This window comes from Leptinotarsa decemlineata, unplaced genomic scaffold, assembly GCF_025532065.1.
Source record: "Leptinotarsa decemlineata unplaced genomic scaffold, Ldec_3_MD MMD2_tig00026314_RagTag_RagTag, whole genome shotgun sequence".
Classification (NCBI taxonomy): Eukaryota; Metazoa; Arthropoda; class Insecta; order Coleoptera; family Chrysomelidae; genus Leptinotarsa; species Leptinotarsa decemlineata.
The window spans coordinates 3331360-3351954 of record NW_027412684.1 but is presented as its reverse complement, the minus strand read 5'-3'; the positions used below and the strand labels follow the sequence as shown (position 1 = coordinate 3351954).

The 20595-nt window shown below is 34.0% G+C and overlaps 1 protein-coding gene and 1 long non-coding RNA gene across 3 annotated transcripts in view; one reads left to right on the top strand and one right to left on the bottom strand.

Moving 5' to 3' along the window:
* ds (dachsous cadherin-related 1) overlaps positions 1-20595 on the top strand; it is a 456386-nt gene that overhangs the window by 233240 nt on the left and 202551 nt on the right. The window lies entirely within an intron of this gene.
* LOC141485261 (uncharacterized) overlaps positions 9197-20595 on the bottom strand; it is a 105140-nt gene continuing 93741 nt past the window's right edge. Inside the window, exon 3 of the long non-coding RNA XR_012467123.1 lies at positions 9197-9410. This is a non-coding gene — a long non-coding RNA (uncharacterized lncRNA). The remainder of the gene's footprint in view (positions 9411-20595) is intronic.

Here is a 20595-nt window from a genome sequence, read left to right as displayed (position 1 = left end):
ATTGTCGCTTTACGAGTCTGCCTACTGATTGCGAGTAGAATAATATTGCACATTATCTCTCAAATAGTTGGGATCAGATTTCTTACAAGTGCGTTCGATGTGTTGGTTGAATACGGTTCAATCTAATGATCACCGCAGAACCCAAATCGAGGAGTGGATGTGATAACGAGTCGCTAGGTACAGAGAAGACAACTTATTTGAATTAGATACGTTTTTGCAAAAGAAACGCACGCTTCTCTATAATTTTTAGTGTAATGACTCTATTTGTTAACAGTTATGCGTGGTGTTCATTACTATTTATACTTTTATAAGTGTCGTTGGAAATCAGCAAATATATGGATGAATGAAAAATAGCAATGGATCGATGATGAAATGGCTCAGTAAGGTAGTCATCAGGAGTCGTGACTTTGTTGATCACTCATTATCCGTTCCATGGCACAAAAATGGAATCTGGTTTTTCGTAAAATTTTGCTGACTAAGGGCTTCTTATCTAGATATTTCGATCAAACTTATGAGGCACTGTTTGGAAACTTTGGTGTAGTAATGAATATTACTGGAGTTTTTTCCCAACACCAAATCGTTATTTTTAACACCTCGACACGTGTTGATCACCAAGTGATCATCTTCAAAGAGGAAGATTAAAACTAGAAACTAATGCGAGCTAACCCTATTTATGCCATAAAGGTAACCCATAAAGGTAAACCATCCAGGCGTACCCACCATAGAGGTATACCAACCAACGTTATCGTTGTTGAATCGTTATTGAATAACGATGACGGACCTATACCAAAGAGCATACTATATAGCTTAAAATAAAATAATTATGTTGGGTTTACTGATTACTACATAAGGACACATTGCAAAAATAAATATGGATAGGCAATATTGTGAAATTAATTTTTATATAGCTGAAAATTGTTTTATATAAACATGTAAAATAATAGATAAGGCAAAATTGTAAAATTAATTTAGGTTGGTATACCTGTATGGTTGGTATGCCCGGATGGTTTACCTGTATGGGTTACCTTTATAGCATAAATAGGGATAGCTCGCATTAGTTTCTAGTTTTAATCTTCCTTTTTGAAGATAATCACTTGGTGATCGAAACACGTGTTGAGGTGTTAAAAATAACGATTTGGTGTTGGGGAAAAAACTCACGTAATATTCATTTCGATCAAAGTTCAGAATTGTATCTCTCTCAATATGTTATTATTGGCACCAGTGATAAAAGCTGAAAATACCTTTTTGGGGGGTATTGTTATTATTTATGTTATTCTGCTAATCAATGCCTTTCCATTGAAATATTTCGTTCAAACTTTTTGATTTAACTTCTGTTGATATTTCAATATCAGTATCAATGGAAAAAGTTTAATTTACTCCTTTCTGGGGTAATTTACTCCTGTGGTTTTTCATGATATTTTGCTGACTAAGGGCTTGTCATCGAAATATTTAGATCAAACTTCGTCACTTCAGTTCTCTCGATTTGTTCTTTTTGCAATGAATGAGGACAGTTGAAACTACCCCTTTTTGCGGTCTACAGAGTTTTGGATTGTTAATTTGTGATCATTATCGTATCGTAGATAAAAATTAAACTCACGTAACCTCCTAACCTAACCCAATGGTTTGACAGTACTTAAAAAATTTCCGATCAAAAATAAAAATTCATACAATCAAATCTCCCAACCTAACATAACCATAATCAGAAAAGTGTTAGATTTAACTTTTCTCAGTGACGGCATATAAAGCAAAATGAAAATATTCCGATTGAAAAGTCATATACAGCAAAATATTATGAAAAATCATGAGAGTAAACTACTCTTCAAAAAGGTTACTGTGTATTTTACCATTTATGTGAAGAGATTCGTTAGAGAGATAATGCTTATAAAATTACTCACCTCCGTGTCTAGCTCGAAAAATATTGTTTATGAAAGTGCGGTATAAATACAACGGACGAAACACAAATATCACTTAATTCCAATTGATAGGTAATTTGGCACCTCTTGCGTAAATTGAGTCTATTGTGTTTACAGGAGTTGGCTACAACTACATCACCAGATGATGCTAACTTGGTTAGCGGAATGCGCGTCGAGAAAGAGTATTTCTGTTCTGGTTTAGGAAAAGTGTTTTCAGTAAAATCTCATGGTTGTTTTGTTGTGAAGATCATTTCGATATAGGTGGAGTTTATAACAAGTAAAACAAATCTTTTCTCAGGATTAACGAGGTCTTACATTTCAACGTGGCATTCTTCCAGTAAAATGTGAGACACGTTTATGAATTTGATTTATTGACATGATAGTCTAATTTTCTTGATGAATATAGTGAGTCTACTCTAGCATGTTCCGACCCGAATAGAAACGATAATCCACCCTTTAATATTATGAACTGCAAACACTGCATTCTTATTGTTAAAGAAATGAAGTTTGATCAGTTCCTTAGTTGGAATGAATATCATGCTCTGTAACAGAAAAATACCCAACCAAACGCTATAGCACATTTTCAGCAGCAAGATTGTGACTTTCGAGAAAAGTGTTTGTTCCATACTCTGGAATTTGTCTCCGGTTTCATATTATCATAGGTGGGCCTGGATTCGTTTTTCTTGATTGGATTACCTGACCTTGTTTGTGCACAATTAAGGTCAGGTAGCCAGATTTTATTAATGTTCATTGCCTCTTGCTATCTATTGAAATTAACTCTGCGGTTTTGAATTTGTATTGCCTCTGTATATATTCTTGGATAATAATTTTGAGTATAACTGTATTTTCGAATGTGATAATATGAGTGCTTCTTTCAGAGCATGTTTGGCTGCCAACGGATTTGTTGGTTTGTCCGAGTCCACAATTTCTCTTGTGTTCAGAGAGACGGGTACCTATACTTCTTTTCGTGGTTCCAATGTAGATCGACCCGCGGCTACAAGGAATCCGGTATACCCCGGTCTGTAACAAGGAAAGCTCTTCCCTTGACGGGCCCAGCTGGGGTTACTTTAGCGTTTTCTTTCGTGGATCATATGGCCCGCTGGAATTTTCTTCGCTATGCCCATACCTTCTAAAAGCATTTTCTAGGTGATTGAGTTCCTCAGGTTCTCCACCAATGTCATTGTGACGGAGGTGAAGTGCTTATAAAAGAGAATGCAACTGGGGCAATTGCGGCCCCGTCCTATCGTGATTCTAGTAAGTACTAGAATAAGAGGCTTCGCACTGTTCAAACCTTAATAAGAACAAGCGAAGAAGTAATTTTGAACCTATCATCATTGTGAATAGCCACATCAAGGTGTTGCATAGGATTGTAACAGTGGTACAAAAATTGTAAATAATATAGTTGTTCCGTTTTTTAATCCAATTGTGATATTTTTGATCATTCACATTTTCCTAGAATGTCTTTTGAAACAAATATCTATCTATCTTTGGACTATTGTGCCTTCTATATTGAAATTTAAAAATTTAAATAAAACAATTCTAGTATTCTCCATCAAAATATATTTATTTTTTATAGATCATTCAAGCTTTTTTCTGCAGAACAATAACTATTTCGAACTTTGGTAAGTTAGTAGGCGTCTCATTCTCAACATGAAATCCGGATTATCTCCCTTTCTGCATATCTCACGCATACACATCATGCTCAAGTCGATTAAACATCCGATCCTATCTCATACACGTATCGAATATGTTGCTGGGTTGTTCTAAGTGACCGATGGTAATATGGTAGAGACAAAACCCGAAGACCATAATGAACATAACCAACTATTTATTTTCTGATCAGCCTCTAACTTACTCTTTGTGCTTACGCTTCGAATACGAAATGGGACACGTGTCGAACCAATGCTCAGCAGCTTAAAAATCCAGCTCCAGGGACGGAGCTTAGATTATAGTTTCAGTGCAATTCACTAATGGAAATAATAAATTCAACTTGAAACTAGTTTGAATGGGTAAAGATTCATAGAGACATATATTTGTTGGTTGTTGAAGTTTCTGAATATATTGAGTTCATCCTCGGGATTCCAAACATCAAGGTTAGAAAGTATTTACAATAAACGGATATAAAGATATATGAAGGACAATAAACGAAAATGTGGTGAATGAAACGAACATTCAATACACTACCCTTTATGCATGTTCGTCCACATACCTTAAACTAGACATCCGGGCCTCATCTGATTGGTTTCTTTGATACCGCGGTGCCTCAAACTATGACATATGTACTTATATCGACTCTGATCAATATCAGTCCATTTGTTTGTTTTTTTGAAAGTAGAACTTCACCAAGCCCATGATTCAGACGCTTCGATGTCATACAGAGTCCATCATGATAAAAAAATCTTTATTGTACCCTAAAAATGAAATTCAATTCTGGGAAACAGAATTTTCAATAATCTGAAAAAAGTTAATCATTTTTCAGATTGTGGAAGATCATAATTTCCAAAAACTTCCGAAACTTTCGACTGTTTCATTCTAAATCTGTATTTCGCTCTTGTTCAGACAATATATGAGTTCATGTAGAATTTGCCTATCTGACGTCTCATCAGCATTATTTTTATTATTTATCATTATTATTAGCTTCACCTGTATGTATATATGTTTGTTTGTTTGTAACTCCAAAAATATTTTTTTTAAATAAGCTCTGAACAATTACTAACGAAAAATACTAGTATTATTGTGAAAAAAGCATGGGCGTTTTGTGCCATATTTTTTTGTATATCAAGCGCCCGTCGCTTTTTTCAAGGTACTACTGGAGTTGAGGACTGAATTTTTTGCCCGAAACTTTCACAGGTCTAAAGATCCAGAGAATTAATTTAAAATTTTTAATGAAAAGAAATAGTTAACTGGGAGTTATTTTTTTCAGTTCATGACTGAATGAAATTCCTATGCATATTCTACATACATATTTTCATGAGGAGGTTTTTGTGATATAATTATTCTTACCTTTCTGTGGAAGTTTCGCACATTTTGTATATTACGAGAGAAATAGAAATTGCAAAAATGTATTCATCCCAAAATATTTCTAGAAAATACTTTTTCGTCAATATTCGAAAAAAAGTAGTTTGTCTATCAAAACAAAAACCTAATGAAGTTGTTGATCCACAAAATATCATGAAAATTAAAATAATCCAAAATTTGAGAAACAAGAGATCCCGGAGCTTCACCGAGGAGTATCTGGTTCGATTGATTTCGAATTATTCAATCAGAAAAAGGTATACAATGTTTTTGTGAAGTCCGAGCCTGGCTCATCGTCCTCCGATATCAACATACGCAAACAAGGTACCTCATTAACTATGCAAGTATGCAAAACAAGCCCACTACACTAGGATTGTTTAATGCAGTGCAACCGGCGCTTCCAACTCATTTGTTTATATTCGATTCGCTTTTTAGAACGACTGAGAGTATAATGAATTTTATATGATACTGATCACTTTTTTCAATAATTGAAAGTTGATATATTTACTTTCCTCCTTGATGAAATATTTGATTAGTAATTTCTGGATAGTTAGCGAAAACAAGGTATATTTTCACTTTTGTTTCAGGAATTAGGAATGGAAAATTCAAGTCTGCTTGTACCAAAAACCTTCTTCAATTTGTACTAACTTTCTTCAAATAAAACGCTTCAAAATTATCCTTTCTTAACATAGTGATGATATTTTAAATTTCATTATCAATAATAATAATCACGTAACACATAATGTCTATCAATTATATGTATGTGACGAAAATATCAGTTATATTTGCTTCTCAAACGACTTCACTAGTTGCTTCAAATTTGTCGCTTTTCTTCAGATTATGTCTCAACTTAGAACTATTTTAAAGATTCTGTACTACTTTATTGAAAATAACCAATATCTTTCTTGTTTAATTCATATCACCCACTAAAAAATCATCTTAATATAATATAGCGACAGGTTACTGACTAATTGGACTGACTCTTCAGTGGTTTATATTTTGGGGTGAACTTTTATCTTGCCCTCAATTACACTTCAGCAATTTTGCTTTGTTTACTTTTTAGATTGTGGAAGGTTATAAAGCGAGAAAACAGTAAGTTTGATATTTCCTTACACAGGCATCATCAATTTATGTATTCGTGATAAGTTGACAATGAATGAAAACAATTGGAACTGGCTGCTGCTCCAAACAAGTTGAAGTTTAAGTGAAAAATTACTTGTATTTATGAAATTTTACAACTCTCTGCCTGCCCGATTTGAAGAATATACTTTGAGTAGATTAAAAAAAGATTGAAAGTCGTACTTGATTCAAGGTGATGATTTCTTTGATTACTTATTGATATGCACCAGGCCAAGTCTACGTCAATTTTAACTAGAAAGTTTAATGTACCTATACTATTTCACAAATTTTTTTTATTTTTTCATTCAGAGGTTAGCTTAATCATAGTTTTTCTAGCTGAACCTAGCCTATTCATCATCTTTCCATTTTTGTTATGTTGGTATTTATATTATACATTTTATTTAATCCGAAATGTGAATTACCCACAATTTATTAGTCGTGAAAAAATATTTATGTAATATAAAAGACTAAACCGTAAACCGCAAATAAACGACATTTAACTGTTATTCATCTGTAGTTATACGTCGTCAATTTATTTAAATTTGGACTTCGACTATCATTTGTATAGCTATCCCACTTTGATGTACTGAGTGCAGACTATCAACCCAACAAAAACTTTCTGTGACTGAACGGAAACGTTTACTGCATTGTCTTCGTTTTTTACTTGTAGAAGAAAAGGATGCTGCATGAAAGTATATGTGTTTTTTGTGGCTTCAGGTATTGGTAACGCGTATATTGATATCTGAATAAATTGTGGATTTTCATCAAGTATCGACCAATTCCATCACATCATACTGACATAGTTTCTCAAGCTGGGTTTAGACATGCAACAGAATTTGTTGCGCCTCGTAGTTACGAGTTATCGGAAATTGAATTTCAGTCCACCTTGTACATCATAATGGCCGAGTTGTCTGCTATTGCGGAGCGGAGCACTATTTCTCGGTAATCTGCGATAATGATGACATCACTGCACGAATCAGACGTAGAGATACCATAAACTGACATAAAAATATTGTAAAAGAATACGGAGCAGTCGCTTTAATAGCCCAGTTCACACCCGCAGAGCATAAAACAAGTGCGCGCACACACACACTTGCAACCTACTCGACCACACAGACCTGCTAATTGTGCTTTATGAGCTGCTTTCAACATTACCTGCTCAATTAACAAATTTTCCTGACGGCTAACCGTAACGCTGTTATGAACTCACATAAACTGGGGTTGGGTTTTTTCGATGTGTCTGAACCAAATGTTTTTTTGGGAAATCATTTTTATTCTTAATAGAATTTTGGATCATTTTTTGAAATGGATAAGGAATAGGTCAGCGTACGTTCTCGACATTTTTAATGTCCCTTCTAACCTTTTCAAGAAGGGATTTTCATGAACTAAAAATGGCATTTTTCCTGCTGTTGGGCCATTTCTCACTTATTAGCTTTCGGCCAACCACAAAACTATATCTCAAGATGTATCTCATTGCTATCAAATGAAACTGAAACCACCAATAAGAAAAAAGATACTGTCTCATACATTAGTACTGAAATACATTTTTTTCCTCATGTCTGATTCATCAGGGGATGATATGATTATTCCTGAAGACTAATATCACTACCTGCACTTACATCTATCAAAATTAACTCGGATTTTCACAATGATAGTCTTTGCAACATTCAAATTATTCAGTAATTTATATTGATACTCAAGAATACAAACACTACTACACCAAAATCTGTCCTATCTCAAATTTTCCCAAAATACCTTGCTTGTTAGCAACGATCGATCTGAATATTTCATAGTTTAATGGTCAGGAACTCAAAAACCCTTACGAGCCTGAAATTTAACTAATTGTCGAATAATGAAATCTGACTCTGACTCTGCCTTGAGATTATTATTTTCTATTACCATAACTACCTTGAAAATATTCTACGTACAATTCCTCGTTTTTGGTCTACACAAAATCTTCAAGTTGTTTAATAGTCCGGTCAATTTAGACATTCGAAGCTACCTAAATTTCCACCAAGCTGAAAATCAGTAAGATTGTTTAAAATATGATTAAAAATTAAATTTGAATGTCCCCTGTATGGAAAACATTTTATTCAAGGTCAAAGGTCAAGAAAATGAGTTTTTCGCGATTTTCAGCAAAACGGTAAGTTATATAATAAAAATACTCCCGACATAAATTGTAGATCCTAAAATTATCTACAAAAAATATATCAATTTGCGTAGCTTTACCTACTCTTATTTTTTGGCCCAATTTGACCGGACAATAAATATTTTATCTTTTTCTTTATCCTGCCACTGGATGTACGTCAAGTCTATATTTTTGAGGTGAAAACGAATTGAGTTAACCAAATGATGAAAAGTGGTCGTGCCTAATTTTTTTTCGAATTTCTTCACAAGCACAAACAAATTTTTATCAAGAACCTGATTTTTTTCTCATATTCTAGATCTCAATGACTTCTTCATCTTCTTCTCATGTAGTTTTAATGAAGAAGTGACTTGAGCAAGAACTGAAGTGTCTTTCAATGAAAAAGAGATCATTTTCACCCTCTCCATATTTTTAAATTATATGCCAATTTCAATGATTGAATATTGTTTCGTCCACCTTTTCTATACTCTATTGTATAATTTATTTCAGTACATTGATCAAAATATCACAGACATTTGTGATTTTCAAGGCGTTTTTTTAAGTTGGCAAAAATATATTCTTCATCAATAATAATAATATTGTCTTCACCAATAGTCAAGTTATAACCGGGAATTCAACTACAACAGATATATTTTGTATAGTTTTTTCATGGTTATCAATCTTACGTACGATTTCATCCTGCGTCATCTGGAATCCAACAATATTTTATCACTCTGAACTGAAAAGTTATCCATAGTTATCTTAGTTGAGTCTAGTAATATATTCGTGGTTCAGCCCAGATCCACCGATGAGACCTAAGGAGGGTCGAAACAGCGCTTCGTTTTGGGCACAGGTTTCAACCATACCTAATTTAAGTGATATCCACCAAAGTATAGATAATTATTTTTTTTTGAATAGAGGGCCGTAACTTTTGAATTATTTTTGTTTCATTCATTGCTTCCATTCAACTTTATTTCAAGATGAGTTCGGCAGACACTATAATATAAAAAGAGATTCTGGTTTTTTGAACGTTGTATTTCTATTTTGTTATAAAGTTACATTAGGTATATTTTGTTCCATTATATTGTAATGAATAAAAATGAAAAAGATGCATAACCATTCAATTGAATTCATTATGGTCGATCTGGTCGTTTTTCGGCTCCTCATTCTTCCATCTTCACTTGTTCCAATATTCCTGATCCTGATTGAAACATTCACATCAATTATAATTCCAGGTGCTACAAATTTGGATAGAGTCAATAAATCATACTGGGATGTAATTATGAAACGGTCTTGTGTATTTATTGTGAAACAAATAATTTATATGGCATGTTTGCGAGATTGTACGTTATGCTCGCCCCCCGATGTTGCATATATCGTAATGTAGCCCCACCACACTGGAGATCAGGTCCGGACTGAGAGAGAACTGAGGGAGCTTGTCGATTATATCACTATGAATTTTCACGATAAGAAATATTATAAAATTCACCATATAATATTGTAGAAAAAATATAAAAGAAGTAATGTATAACTTCGAAAACAGACAAAATTTCAAGGAATAATAATCGAATTAAAATTTCTAACAAACTTTAAATAAAACCTAGTAGATTGAACATCGAGGAAAAAGCGAAAAATTATAGGCAGGCACTATTACTTGAAAATTGCTAGAGTGTTGCGTCTTATACAAGCTAACGAAATTTTTTGTTTCAATATAATATACCAATGTTTAACAAATTGTCCGGCTAATAAACCCGATAACATCGGATAATTTATTAGACACCGGCTGTGAAAGCCTATACAGACCATGATAAAAATGTTTATTTTTTCACATTCGTCCATTTTTATTAATCCATTGGTAATACCATTTTAACCTAATATTCTATAGGAAAAAATGTTTGTTTGTAACGAATACACTCAAAAACTGAGTATTCCATATTAAAAATTGTTTCATCTGGAGAAGTCAGAGAGGGTGATATGGGCTATATGATACTCCGGGAAGAGTCGTCAATAAATCATAAATAGCAAAATGTTATTACCAGTTTTCGGACAAACGACTTATATCTATCTAAAGTTGAGTGACATCTTTCATTTCAAGTCTATCAAACTTATTTTTGTTTTATTGAGATTATTATATAAATATTTCTCAAGCATTTTTGACATTTTGTTCCTTGTACAATTTTCATTTTTATCTTCTTTTTTTCTCATTATAGTGGCATTTTTATAATTTTTATATTATTCATTTCCATGTATTCATTTAGCTGGATAATGATATATTTGAAATGAAATTTTGAATCTTTTTGAAAATAAGACTTCAACGGTAAAAATTTTCGAAATATGCTGTTACTTGAAAACTAGTAAAAAATCACGTTTTTTAAATTTTGCTCTTCATTTATCACTCCTTATTTCTAAATCCTATTTAAACTCAACTCAGTAATAGAAACCACCCAGTTTGGACTGAAAATTCTCTAGTCCGGTTCTGTATGATAACTTCTTCGATGCGATGCCCTCTACGGGCCAATATTATTTATAGTATCGTGTTAACGTCCTGGTCCATATGAAAAACAATAATTCGTTTCTTTCAGGCTATGCCATTTACATTTCTCATTTTTCTCTGGATCTTTTTTTATAATTAGTACAAAAGGAATCCGGAGATACTTTGGTTTATGTCTTTTCATTAGGGACCAGACAATCCCGCTTTCTGCAAGCGTATGAACTTCAATTCAAATATCGTAACCGATAAATTTCTGGGGTTCGAATTTTATTTGTTTTTATTGCGGTATTTGAACTGCTTCTTTTGAAAACGGCTATTGGTTTGGCCAATGGAATGTTTACGTGTCGATTTTTCTTGAGTACCTAATATAGGTAAATTAGGTAAATTAATTTGTAATGTATAAGTATTGTTTATGAAAAAAAATCTGCGTCATCTATATATTACCAGAAAAAATCTTTTAATACATGTACTGCGAAAAATTGCGGGGATTCATTGAGAAAAGTACTTCTTTTTGAATAAATCTGCTTTATCCAAAACATCCAATTTTGTGGTGGAACGAAGTCTGCATTACAGTATAAATTCAGTTTATCATTTTTAACCGAGTTGTTGAGTAATGACTTGAACTAAATTTTCTAGTATGATGATTATTTTTGATGTATCGTAAGTATTTACACAGCAAGTCAACTGATTGGTTTCTTTCCACATGAATATAATAGTTGCTTTCTTATTTGTTTGAATTTGTTTATCAATAAATGAATAAAACTGAATAAAACAAAAACTTCATCAGTGGAGTAAATAAAAGTAAGTGATTTTTTCTAAAAAAAAATTTCAAAACTTTATCCATTATGACAGACGTTTTCTCTGGTTACAATATCATGACAGACAACAAAACCTTACCTACAGCGCGAGCCTACGTATGTACAGTACATAGTGGATCCTGCGGTTGAAGGAAATATTAAGAGCAGATAGTTGTTGGTTCACATATGGATCAAAAACACCTTCCAGTTTTGGTGCAGGTGTTTTCAGTCGCAGACCCAGGACAGGAACCTGCCTAGGAACTTAGGAGCGACTGTATTTCAAGCGAAAATTTACGGTATTGAATTGTGTGCGGAGAAATTGGATAAATCCAACCTCACTCACAAGTCAATGAAAATATTCTCGGACAGTCAAGCGGCTTTGAAAGCTCTTGGCTCCTACCGAGCAACGTCTAAATTGGTAGCAAACTGCCAAAAAAGACTCTCCTCGATAGGAAGACTAAACAGATTGTCTCTGGTCTGGATTCCTGGCCATACTGGCCTGGAAGGCAATGAAGCTGATGACTCTCTTGCAAAAGAGGGTGCTGTAAGCAGCTTCATTGGACCAGAACCTGTCATTGGCATCGCCTTGGGTTTTGCCAAAGATGGATGGCAAGAAGAGTTATGGACTTCTGGCAGAATCTTCCAGGATTGGCTCACTCCAAGGCGTTTATTCACCCTTCTAAGCTTGATTCCAAACAGGTGTTGGACTACAGTAGTGATGAACTACGATGTCTAACAGACCTTCTTACAGGTCACTGTCATTTGAATCATGACATGCAGAGACTTGGACTGTCGGAAGACAGTGTGTGTCGCCTCTGTCTGAAAAATGATGGAACTGCAGAGCATATACTTTATGCCTGCCCCGCTGGGGAATCAGGTTCTTTGAATTCGGCAGATCCGAACTCAACACCATCTGACCTGAAAGACCACTCACCATTCAAACTAATCGGCTTCGTTGAGCAGCTGGGTTTATTTGGATGATGTGGATTTGACAAGGAAATAAATGAAAATTTTATTTGTAATTGTCATTTATTAAAACCAAAATATCAATTTGGTTAACAAAAATAACAATAACACAATTCCAAATGAATATTTTTCATGTGATACATGCCGTAGCTACCCTTGTTGAGTTCAGTGTTTTTTTCATCTCGTTTCTAGTAGACATAAAAGTGACACTGGAAAAAAATGGGTTTCCCAAAAAATGTGAGTTTGCCTTTCACTGACGCTTAGAGTATATGTAATTCGTGCCATTCGCGGCTTATCAAGTTTTCAAACTCATCCAGCTGTCTATAGCAGAGCCCACGAATAGCCATTACTTTATTTGCAGTGGAGAGCACGATTCTGATTCTTGAAATGGGTAATTGATATGACATGTTTACATAGTTCTTCGCGTATTATGTTATATGGAGTAGGTAATTTATAACGTCGAATATATTACGTAGTGTACCCACCAGGTGACAACTGCTATTGGTATGCTAGTTGAGTTCTTCAATGATTGATTGATATTCAGAGATCTCGATGTTTATTATCTTTATTCGATGAGAAAATCAACTGCAGCTTTTCTTGGCATCCTCAGCACTGGAGTGAAATGAATTTGATTTTATTGTAAGCTACTTTCCGTCAGCAAACTAATCATAAGGGGAACTCAAATATATGTTTTCCTATTGAGTCGAACTCGTACATAGTATATTAGTCCGAAGTCATTATTCATGATAACCTTTCACAATGTGAAAAAAATATGAAAACTGTAATTGAGGTTTTCATACCCCAATAAGCTACTGCGTAAATTCAAAATATGTTAATTTGTCGTATTTAATAATTTTGCCTATCAAAAAAGCTAAGAAATTAAACAGATGGGTATACTTATCTTAACGTTTCGAAGGCTGAAATATGCCTCTATCTTCAGAATCTAAGGTCATTCGCAGTTTTTTCTTTGCTTGTTCGCTTTATTTGTAAACTTTCTCGATATGTCGAAAGCAGTTTTAATATGTGAAATATGTCAATGTTGTTGACAGACTTGTATTGTGAGTCTCACATTTACTTCACAAAAATTGACTTTCGTTCAATATATTATTTATAATATATGATGGAATTGGCCGAAACCTAATGAAAATTCATAACTAACGTATTCAAAAAACACTTTATTGTGAAGTTTTCATCAAACAGTTTTACAAAAACGCAACACGTGTTTCGCCATACAATTGCTTCTTCGGGCGTGTCTTTACTTAACTAAAGCCATTGTATGGCGAAACACGTGTCGCGTTTTTGTAAAACTTTGATGAAAATCTTACAATGAAGTGTTTTTTGAATACGTTATATTATTTATACTTTCTAAAAATTGACAAAGTTTTGAAATTTTTACAAACTGAGCAAAAAACGAAGTTTTCTCGAAAATTCTCTGAAAATTCTACTGAATTCAGAGTTGTATAAAAAATGTATTCGAAATTCAACAAAAATTCACAATTCACATGAAAATACGAAACATTTTATTGATATTGTCAAAATTTGAATAAATGTTATTTATTATTTTGAATCTTGTAGAAGTGTCAAAATTCTTCCAAAATATGCAAGAAATTTTTATTTTAATTCAAATTAATACAATACCAATAAGAATGAAATTGCGAAACACATACGAATTCATCACAAATGTTTATTAATGAATATTTCTTTATCTTCAAATTTCATTTATTTCTCGAAATTGATAATTGTGTTCATTTCAATTTCAACTCTTCGTCTATGTGTGTTTTATGTAAAATTTTAAGAAATCGTATAGAAGTGTCATGAAATTGGTACTGGGCTGGGTCATTAGAGGCCGGTCACATTAATGAGCTTTTTCATTATTCATGAGTGCAGAGGAGGGGCCTGAGACGGTTTCTACGGCAATGTAAAGAAGAATGAATATTCATTTGTTATTGTCCTATCCCGTCTTAGTCCTTCATGGCGTGTAAATCTTGCGTCCCTGAGGATTCTTACACAATTCAGTGGATGAATAGTCTAACGTCTTTGACGGTTTTTGTTTATCAATATATTTGTAAATAAAGTATAAAATACATGGATTCTTTTTTTATCAAGACATACTTTTTTGTGTCGAAAAATGTCAGCTCATTGACTGATCTATTTAGACAAATTTCATTTGAAACTGAGACGTGACAAAAATCGCTGGAATGAAAGTGTCATTTTCATTTTATTAAAAAATTCCGCAGTTTTTATGGCAACGCGACGAACGATAAAAATCCCTTGCACAAAAGAGGCTTCAATTATTTCCTGATTCTGATTCTAATAACATCTCAATAGGAAAAATATTTCCTTTTCAATTTTATCAGGAGGCTTCAAAGTACATCGCTTCGGGAACCAGAAAATGAATGAGAAGTTGAAAATAAGATACAAAAACGTGAAGTTCATACACCTACAGCATTCCAACGGAGTATCAATGTCATTCACTCGTGCAGTACGTAGTTTGTGAATAGATATCTGATTCAATGTAGGATATTAGTTATCAAATGAATAGGCCAGATACTACACGACCTAAAGAACGGTTCTTGCAATCGGTTTTCTATAGCTCAATCAATTCGTGTAGGTTAACGTTCTCTGGTTGCAAATAAATCTGGCAAACAACAGTTCTTGAGTGAATGTAGGAAGATGTGTGTTCGTCATTTTGACGATTTCTATCAATTTGAACAGCACTGGGCCACTTATCTTCCAATTAATCGTATAACAGGTAAGTATACAATATTTTCATTGGCAGACGGTAGGTAATGCTTTTCATAAGGTCAAAACACAAGCACTACAGGAAATTTCGTAAGGTGCTACCAGAGCGGTGCCTGTGCGAAAGTAGCGATTCACGTTGGATTTGAATGGCTGAGATTCATTTGGAAAAACGTTCTTAGGAAGTTTATTCCATATAAATGCAGTTCTCCAGATAAAAGAGTTCTCAAACAGCTAAGTTCGAGGTGTCCTCAGTTGAACCTCAAAATGATGAGCAGCCGTACTCCGTCGCGTATTTCTGATACGTACCGCTCTTGGTGGAATCAAAAGTGCCAAGTCGCTTGGACACCTCTCGTGAAAGTATCTATGAAAGAAAGACAAATCTCCAACCTTTCTTCGATGTTCCAGGATATCAAAGTTACACATGATATTCGCGTCTCCAATCAGACGGATGGCCCTTTTCTGAATGGAATCCAGCAACTTCAGGGTATGTTTGGGGGCAGAGCTCCATATATGAGAACAATACTACAAAGAAGGTCTCATCCTAGCTTCATAAATCATCAAAAGTTGCTTACGTGTGTACAGTTTTCTGGTTGGGAACAGAGTTCCAAGATTTTGAGAAGCAGCCTTTGCAATTCCAACGACGTGATTGTGCCAAGGCATTTTGGTTCCATTCCAACCCCCATCAAAAACGGACATTATCCGCTTCGGAGACATTAATCTTCTCAGAGAAAACCGATGTTTGGGTTTTTATGGCATTGAAATGAATATGGTTACTTGACCCCAATTAGAAATCACTTCTAGATCCTCATTCAGGTATGCAACCTCCTGCTGTCGGTGAAGATGTGCCTCCGTAACCGATGTCCTGGAATCCAAATGTAATGACAAGTGTGCTGTCGTCAGCAAACCAATATATTTCAATAAGTCGCTGATGAACAATAAAAAAAAGGTTGGAAACAATATGGATCCCTGGGGAACACCAGCGTTGGTGGTGAAAGTATTTGAGAGATATCCATCGACGGCCACTTGCAGGAAACGTTCTTTCCGGAAGCTGAAGAGCCACACACAAAAGTGATCCGATAAGCCATAGCATCGAAGTTTGGCCAGCAAACCCTCATGCTACACACGGTCGAAGGTCTTAGAAACATCAAGCACAACAGCTCTTAATTCTCCATGTTTCTCGATTGTATTATTCCAAATATGGTGATATACGATAGAAGGTCGCCTGTTAATCTTTATTTCCGAAGGCCATATTGAAGGTCACTCAAGATGTTGAAGACTTCCAAATATTTGAGGATATGTTGGTTTACGACTCACTCCATGATTTTTTATATCACTGATAGCAAAGCGTCTGGTCTATAGTTATTTGGAAGATTTTTTTGCCCTTTTTGGGAATAGGCTGAGCGCGAGCATTCTTTTGACAAGAAGGAAAAACCCCTTTCTTATAAGACAGATTGAAAAGTCTGCAAAATACTGGCGCGAGTTCATTGGCGCACATTTTAAGTACGATGACGGGCACTTCATCAGGACTAGACGCCTTGTTGATAATAGGCTGTTTCCAAATTCGCCTGACTACATGCTGTCGAAAAGTAATTTCCGCAATAGTGGATTCTAGTGTGGAAATAGTGAGTGGTGTCTTTCCCAAAAAATCGACTGTGGAGTGGGACGCAAATTGTTCAGCTAGAAGATTTGCTTTTCCTACGGCTGAACCATCTGCTTGTTCTAGTGGTGGAATTGTGGAGTTTGTAAAGTTCTGATTAACTAGATTTTTCACATTTTTTTGTATGAGATGGAGAAGTAGAAAGCCAAAACATTTCTCTCTCAAAATAGTCATTTCAATTCAGACCAAAGTGATAATTCACTTAGAAAATCTACTTTATTGATATCTTTTTAATGTGTGATATAAGGAAATCTTTGCTTTCGATTTGGTTTAGAACTTAGGTACATTTGTCCCACCGATGTTTTCAATAAGCAGAAATTGTAAAATACATCTTGACTTCATCCAAAGTCTAAATAATTCATAAATTTAAGTAGGTAAGTGGTGAAACATTTTCAGAAACGTTTCTAAATTCGTCAAGTGATCATCTGAATTCAAATATATAAACTTCATAAACTCCAATTTGTTTTTGGAAACTTGATGCTATTGTAATAATACTGTCAAGGCTGTGAAAGATTTAAACAACCGCTTCTGGAATTCCATCTTCGTGGTGATTTTTCAATAGTTCAATCACCTCGTCGGCCTGTGATTCGGCGTAGCACATATTTGTTATCTGGCGAATTAAAATGAAAAAAAAGATGAATATCCAATTATAATTTAACTGTTTAGTAGAAGTGAAATGGATACCAGTCTCATGACGCCTACCTGAACTTTAGCTGATGTTTGGCTTAGATAAATCGAAAACAGGCCCTGTTTTCATTAACGGAAATTATAATAACATCCTAAACTTGATATAACGCTCTGGCTGTGAGAAATGTGGTTTATGACATTCATCAAACGGGACCTACATATGAGGCAGCCTCGATTTAATTGTTACGTAACTTGGCTTTGAATTGTTTGGGTAACATTGTTGTCCCTTCTTTTCCTTATTGAATCTATCACGTTGAAATCTTATTGGACGATTGCTTTTAGCATTTCATGTTTGAAGTATCATTTTGATGACGACTATTAAAAATTTTTTTTAGAAATTCATACTAGAAAATCATATCTTCAGAATGCAATTTACAAATAATACGTTGTTGTTTATTTATCAAACAATTGAATTGATGAAGGCCCATAGAAATCAGTATTGATATTCTAAAATGAGCTGTACAAAACTGAAATATAATAAATTGAAGTTGACTTTAAAATTGTCTAAAATGAAAATTTTTGAATATTTTCTTTACTGAACACTGTTCTGAGTCCAATATGTTTTTCCAACATACAGTATACAAAATATGTTTAATTAATATTCTTTGACATTATATGTTTGTAATTATTGTTATTGTGCCTGTAACAGTTGTTCATAATAGTTAATAATCTCTTTTCTCAATCAATTTACCGTTCTTTTTCTGAGAATGAACCTAATCAGAAACTTTAAACAATTACAGTTCTCCCATTAAGTTTATTCATCGCTTTGAGGTAGGTATACTTTGTATTTTCATTTGAATTTTGTTTGTTTTTTCTTTTTTTCCAACTTCATTTATTTCTGAATGAAACTTTGAGGGGGAAATAAATTTGTGCATTTTTAATCATATATTTGCTAATTTTTTATTGCAATGAATGTTCCTATTGATACAAGAGAAGTTGTAGTGTCTATAATATAAATATGAATGTTTAAATTTGCAGTATGCATATAAATGACAAGTTAATTGAGAAAATGTGACACGACGGACTTGGAACCCGATTCTTCTGTTCTCTAGAGAGGCGCATTCACCAATTTCCTTATGGGAGTCACCAAGCAGAGTGACGGCTGAATCACATCTCCAATAATGCATTATTTTATATGCAGACATATGAAAGGAAAACTGAATTGAGACCGGGTTTCGAACGTCCCTAATGTTATGATATACGAGTACACCGAAAGATGCGTTTTATAAATTTCAAACCACTCCACGAAAAATCTATTTGACTTGAATCGGGTTACCTTGAGGGTCTTTCCACAGGTCCCTTTTAACTGGTCGATCTACCAAGAAAGGTTTCGTTCGAGTACTGACCAACAGTAGAGGTTATAGTAAGAAAGTGACAATCTTGTTGCAATTTTACCTCATTTCCATTTTAACGGTCATTATATTGAAGAATTTTATGGGTTTTTGATAGTAGATATTCAGCAATGACTTCAAGTATATTCCTCTTATAAGATTTCTTGGTAAAAAACATTAAACAACAATAAATTAAGTTTCAACCTAAATCTTAAGCTTCTTAGAAAATTATGTATGAACTTCATGGATTGAGTGTGGATTTTTGTCAGACGAATACTAACATACATGACCATTAACAGTTTCGTTCATAAAAAAAGCGTATGTCAAAAACGAATTCAAATTGTTTAATAATCATTTCAACAAACAACTCGCAAAATTGCATACATCTTTATTCAAATCTTGCACAACAGGGGTAGAATTTATGGGAATTCTGGCCGTTTTTCCGGATAGTCAAGTCATAACCGGAGTTATGGTTCCTATACTGGTTCCGTAGTTGAATAGACCATTGTGGTCAAAATAATAAACCGAAATTATTCCAGTCCAAGTTCTGTGAGATAATAAATGTGATGAATGAAGTGTTAGTGTTCATGTTGTAGCCGAAATTGCATTTATTTTTAGCAAGTAATGCAGTTTTTGATAAAAATTAAGGTACGTTGTCGATAAAAATTAGCATTAAAGGTGTAAAAATGTAATTTAAGTTTTTATAACGTTTTTACTCGATATCTACGGGATTCGAAAAAGTATATAGAAACGTTGAAAAGGGGAGCCGTTTACCTTTCAAACGAGGTATCTCTTGACCACCTAACCCCATTTATGACTCAGGGGCTGGATCACACCACACCAAGGATGTGGAAATGACACATATGCGTGAAAGTCTTCCTGCTCCTTAAAATCGGTCGGTGAGATTTGCATTATAAACACCTACTATAATTGGCCTTGTTTGATTTTCATTTGCCCTTCCACTATATATATTACAAACACTCTTTTTGATTCTCATTGATTATAAACGAAGAAGAACAGTTTTGTTTGCTTTCGAAAATAGAAAAACAGCGACCACTAGAAAGTTCTAAAAAACATTAATCATCGACTTTACATTGGAAACTGTTCATTGTACTTTAAACATTTCTTCACTTGAGAAATAACAGGTGATTTTTATAGGAGACTTCAAAATAGACAAGAATTGTGATAACTTAAAAGATCATTATTCTTGGTGTTTCGTCGACCAGAAAGTTAATTTATTATCCAGAAAAAGCTGAGTGAAAATAATTAAAAATTCCTGGAAATGAATAATATATCGATAAAGTCGAATTGGCTTTTGATACTCGATTGCATTTTCATCAAATTCATTCTGAGACTTGATATACTCATTACGTTCTTGTATAGTATTGTTGCCCATTAGATGGGTCCCTGGTTGTGTGTACAGAAGAGATAGGTAATAATGAAATTCAGGCATATAAAGCTAACTCTTTATCGAAGTCTGGTATCGGGAAGGCGTGTCTTAGACTCATTGTCACTGGGCATTCCTGAATAATACGACACTATCTTCGCACTGCGCTAAAAATTCTAACTAGAACCCAGTGCTATTTACCAGTGGTGGCGAATGTTTCAGTTCCTCCTCTGGAAATTCACACTTGACTGTATTTTATAAAGATGCATGAGCATTGATAAAGTGCACAAAGGACGATTTAAGTTAGATGTGAATACTTGTTAATCATAATAAAAATAATAAGATTTCTGGTATTATACAATTAA